Here is a 6,021-nt window from a genome sequence, read left to right on the forward strand (position 1 = left end):
ATAATAATAATATATAGCTATTATATAGATAGTCTGGTGGTACCTGAAAGTGGAATGCTGTAGTGTTGTACCTCCACTGAGACCCTGGAGGACAGTGGTAAAGGCAATTACCTTACTTGCAACACTAATTTGGTTGTTCCACAAGACTGGAATGGAGGAGCTATCCAGAAGCATATGTCTGTACTGATCCACCAACAATTTGTAATTAGTAGTTCAGCCAGATAACTAAAACTTTGGATAGAACAGAACCAGAAGATTAGTTTCAAAGTAATCTATAGAAACAATACATGGATGGACCTTGAATAAAGGGCACAATCAGTGATGATATTTGTGTCTTGTGTGAATATCATCCAAAAAGTTATCCACTGCAGAGAAATGTATTAATACTCACACAGACAAGATAATACATTCTTTGCCTCAGTAGCTCAAGTCATTGCTTGATGGGCTCATCATATCCGAACTGGCCACAACGACGGGGTGGAAGACGCATGAACTCAACAAAGTCAACTGGGTTAAAGCCACTGCTGACAGATCAGCCTGTCGTTAGCTGAGACCAACACTGGCTCTTCCCGTCTGCACCATTTCTCAAGATACACTTGCACTAGCAGGTTGATTACGTTGGACTCCTTTCAACATGGAGGAACATAGATTTATGGTCATTAGAATAACACAAATTCTGTATATGGATTTGCCTTCATTGATGAAAACAGAAAGTGGTAGTTGTGACCTCCTTAAGTAAGTATACAAAATGTTTTATCAATTCTCATGGCTTTTTCCATAGCAATTCTTCTTTAAAAAAAAATTTAAAGAACAGCAAAGGACTTATGCTTGTGAAATACACCAGCTTATTAAAAGAAGGAATGGCTTACTGGAAAGTTGGTTAGAACACAATGTCATGAAAGGCATTCAGTCTTGTAAGGTGCTATCTCTCCCATAGCCACAATACCTGGGTCCAGAAATAAAAAGATGAATGTGGAAACAACTCCTCTTACTATTGCTGTTGTCAGGAGCCATAAAGTCAAGTATGACTGACTCATGGCGACCCTATGAACAAAAAAAATCAGACCCCTGTTCTATCCTGTACCATCCCCACTCTTTCTGACACACAAAGCCCATTGCAGCAATCACTGTGTAAATCCACGTGGTCTTCCTCTCCTTCGTGACCCTCCACCCTTCCCAGTATCAGTAACCTTCTTCAAGGAATAGTATCTCTTAGCAACATGTCCAAAGTATGTGAGGCAAAGCCTCATCATTCTTGCCTCCAAGAGCAGTCTGGCTTCTCCAAGACATAGCTGTTTGTTTTCTTGGCTATCCATGAGATGTTCTGTGCTATTCTCCAGCACCACAGCTCAAAGGTGTCAACTCTTGTCCTGTCATCCCTAGTCATTGTCCAGCTCTTAGATAGATACATAGTAAGTAAACAGAAAGTCTACGGTCTGAATCAAATGCACCTTAGTCTTCAAACTGACATCATTATTCCTCAATAATTTGAAGAAGTCCCTAACTGAAGATTTTCCCAGTGCAATGTGTCTTCTTATTTCCTGACTGCTGGTACCAAGGATGTTAATTGTGGATCCAAGCAAAATTAAGTTCTTGACAGTTTCAATCTCCTCTCCATTCAATCATGACACTGCCTATTGGTCCAGTGGTAAGAATCTTTATATTTCTGGCATGGAGATGCAATCCATATTGAATACTGCATTCCTAGATCTTCTACAATAAGTGCTTCAAGTCCTCCTCACTTACAGCAAAGTTGTGTCTTCTACATAACACAGGTTATTGATGAGTCTCCCTCCATCCCGATGCCACATTCCCCCTCATAGAGTACAGCTTCTCAAATAATTTGTTCAGCATACAGACTGAATAGGTATGGAAAGAGAATATTATAACCCTGGCATACTCCCTTCCTAATTCCAAACCATGCAGTGCTCCCCTGCTCCATTCACACAACAGCCTCCTGGTCCAGGTATAGGTTCCACATGAACACAATCTGGATTCCCATTCTCCTCAATGTCAGCCACAACTTGTCATGATCCACAAAGTCAAATGCCTTTCCATTGTCAATAAAACACAAATAGACATTCTGCTGGTATTTCTTACTTTCAGTCAGGATCCGTCAGACATCAGCAATGATATCCCTGGTGCCATGGCCTCTTCTAAATCCTGCTTGATCAGCTGTATCTATGTTCTATTCAAGCTGGGGTGGTTTTCTTTTTTTAATGATCTTTAGCAATATTTTGCTTGCATGTGATTTCAATGATATTGATTGACAATTTCCACATTCAGTTGGATCACTTTTCTTGAGAATGGGAACAAATATGGACCTTTTTCAGTCTGTTGGCCAGACAGTTGTCCTCCAAATTATTCTCTTACTATTACACTTAATAAACTGCTTTCAGTGTTTTTGTTTCTTCTCTATGCAAGACTAAACTTTATTGATTTGGGGATGTTAGTCTCTAATTCAAGAATTCCTCCAATCAGAGAACACAATGTTTCCATTGAATTGAAAGGTGAGATGAGCTGACCGTTTTAGGCTATGTCACGAATCAACAGGCAGAGAGGCAAAGTGTTGCTTTCCTGATTGCAGTTACCAAGGTGAAATTAGACTGCTAATGCAGAATGCAGGGAGCTCTGGTGGCCCAGTGGTAAAAAGTTGTGCTGCGACCCCAATGGCACACAGTTCAAATCCACCAACTTCTCAGTGGAGAAGAACAGGAAATCTCCTCCCATTCCATTAAACTGCTTCTGAGCCTCTGAAAACGCACGGAAGGATCAGCTATGAATCAGTTCTAATTCAACAGCACACAACAACAATAATGCAGAAAGAAAACAGGGAGAACTGGTTCTAGAACACAGGGAGTTTGAGGGGGCGTGCCTCTCAGTAATTCTAAGCACAACAGAAAAGTTGATGGAAAACAGTTGGGGGGGGGTGGAATAAACAAACCAGTGAGGGATACAGATTCTTCAGCAGTGAAGTTTTGGTTTGCTCTACCACGTAAAGAACTCCGACCACCTGAGGTTCTGACTGGAGAATAAGAAATATATGAAAAAGTTAGAAGCAGAAGGATGTCACTGATATCGATGACAGCTTTATGAACAATTAGAGAAACCAAGTCTCTGGTAGTCTTTGCCTATTTTTCTCTTTGCTAATTATGTGTCCGTGTTTATTTTTATATGTTAGCCGTTTTCTTCTTCCACTTCCTTTTTGTTTTTATTTTATGTACAAATGAGTGGAGGGTGGCTTTATAATTTAGATCACAAATTACAAAATATTCTATGGGTTTACGACAAAGCTGGATGAGTAATTAAAACATTCACTACCAGGAGATCTCCTTGTTTGGGGGATAGTGTAGGACTTTTTTACTTAAAAGAAGGGTATCTTGATACGGAAAAAGTAGATAGTTGCTTCACCATTGTGAAATCCTGATGTGTGTAGAAAGCATATGTAGAAGCTGAGCAGCCGAAGGGTTGGACTAGAGGAGTTACCCATTTCTTCTCTCTCAGTTCCAGATCCATGTTTTACTTGCCTCCTTTGTGGTACTGGAACTGTGTTATTGTTATATGTCTTTAAATTAGAATCAACCCATAGCTGAAGCTCCAGTGGGTTGCAAAGGCAGTAAATTGCATGAGAGGAGATTATCCATCTTTCTCTATGGAACAGCTGGTGGATTCAGACAACTAGGTCTGAATAAATAGTTCTTATTTGCAGGCTTTCCCAACGTTAAGCTTTGTCACTTGGTGGCTCTGTCTGGAAGCACCCTGGAGGACGAAGGGGTTTCTCTTCTTGGTTCTGGTGTACTCCTCCCTTGATGCTCCTGCAATATACATGTGCCGCTAGCATCAGGCTCCTGCAGCATAGATCAGTGCGCTGGCACTCAGTTTCTGTGCAGTGAGCTGCCCCTCCTGCAGTGCTTAGCAGTCAGAAGAGTCCACCAGTCAGCAGTTGCCCCACCGTCACTTCAAGTAACATCAGCTACACAGAGAGTGGAGCCAGCAAGGCATTGACCCGTGAGTGGCTTCCCCCAGGCTTTGCCTTTTGCCTAGACTGTGAACTAATGAAGCATGTTTATTGTTGTTAGATGCTGTCGAGTTAAGTATAGGGACCCTATGAACATCAGATCTGAACCTTGTCCTGTCCTGTGTGATCCTCACAGCCTCTGACACACTGGAGCCCATTCCAGCAGTCACTGTATCAAACCACCTGGTGGAAAGCGGTCTTCTCCTTCACCAACCCTCCACCTTTCCAAGCATGATGTCCCTCTCCAGGGACTAGCTTCTCCTAGCAACATGCAGCTTTATCACCGAAGCTTAATTAGGTAAAGAAAAGAAAAAAAAATTCCATTGCCAAAGTCAGATTTTATTATAGTACTTACTAGGAAATAATTCTACATATATGTTATGTATTTAGGTGCATTTATAAAGCTTTCTCAATAAATCTTCACATTGTCAGGTAACAGGCTTGTGATTTCTACACTTCAAATCACTCTCTATTGTGAAAGTGCCAGAGCATTCAAAAGTCAAAGTTACGGTTTGCTTTTGTTGTTGTTGCTGTCCAGGCATAATTGCGATTTTAAAAAGTTTACATTATATATTATTAAAGTTTGTTGTTGTTGTTGTTGTTGTTGTTGTTGTTGTTGGGACCTATGCACCACAGATGGAAACCTTACCCGATTAATCCGCCTTCCTCACACTGTGCCCAAATCCATAGTTGTTATTATTATCAAACGTTGTAATTTAAGGTCTTTTTCCACTTGTCTGGCCTATCCAACCACAATGTCCTTTCACAAGGATTCTGAATGCCCAAAGTATGTTTATTAAAATTAACACACCATAAAACTAGCCTCCTGGCCCAAAGAAAAGGATTTGTATGTGCTCCTTGCCAATTTTGCTTCTGAGAAAGAAAACCAATGAAGTATGTTTGCCAATAGATTGGGATTTTTATTGTTCGTTTTTCTTTTTAATTCTACAATTCTTTGGTGCAAAGAACTCTGACACCATGAAAACCAAAACAGAAAATGAAAGGAAACCGTAGCAGCATTAGTGCTCTGTGCCCAACAGCGAGGCCAGCGTCATGCAACTGTTCACCAATTGTTTGCTTTTTACCAGAGTAATTCTTCAACCACTGGAATTATTTCCTCTTTCTCAGAAATTCAACTATAAGAAATGTATCTAAAATAAATCATCAAGCTATCAGCCAAGCATTTGCGCTTCATAAATGTGGGCAAACATCTTTAGACTGACTCCATAGAAACCAAAACCACTGCCATACGATGGATTCTGAGTCATGGCAACCACAGGTGTCACAAGGTAGAACTCTCCCACAGAGCTTTATTGGCTGTATTTTTTACAAAGAGTGTTGTGTATAACACGTAGGTCACTGACTGAAAGGTTAGAAGTTTCAGTTAATCAGTCATTCCACAGGGGACAGCTGGGCTTTCTCCCATAAAGATCTACAATCTCAGAGACTCAGTGGAGGGTCAGGAGAGCTGGTGAGTCTAAATTTTATAAAAGCCTATCTCCAAGGTTTCTTTTGTAGTTTCACCTGGTGGGTTTGAAGAGCAGCCCTTTGAATTAGTAGAGATAAGAGCCAACCGCCTTTACCACCCAAGAGCATAGACTCGATAGGCCATCCTTGTCGTTGTGTAGGTACCATCGAGTCACACTGGCTGGTGGTTAGCACCCCGCGGGCCTTCAGAGGCAGTGAATTCAACAGGAGGAGGCTGCCTGTTGTCTTCCCATGAAGCAGCAGGTGGAATATTACTCATTCATCAAAAAATACCTTTAAGACATATATAAAATTAAAAGCGAGAAAAATCATGATATAAAACTTGATAGAGTATTAAATGAGTTCTTGTTGTGTGTTGTCAAGTCAACTGTGACTCTCAGCAACCTGCTAAGACAAAGGAGCAGTGCCGAGTAGGGTTGTCTAGAAGAAGAGCCTCACGAGATCAGACGTTCTGGTCTTTTGCTTCCATAGAGGGAGCTCTGGAGGAGCATTGTGCTGTGAACCCAAAGGCTCCT

This window comes from Elephantulus edwardii, unplaced genomic scaffold (genome assembly GCF_000299155.1).
Source record: "Elephantulus edwardii isolate Elephantulus edwardi_28Jun2011 unplaced genomic scaffold, EleEdw1.0 scaffold00060, whole genome shotgun sequence".
Classification (NCBI taxonomy): Eukaryota; Metazoa; Chordata; class Mammalia; order Macroscelidea; family Macroscelididae; genus Elephantulus; species Elephantulus edwardii.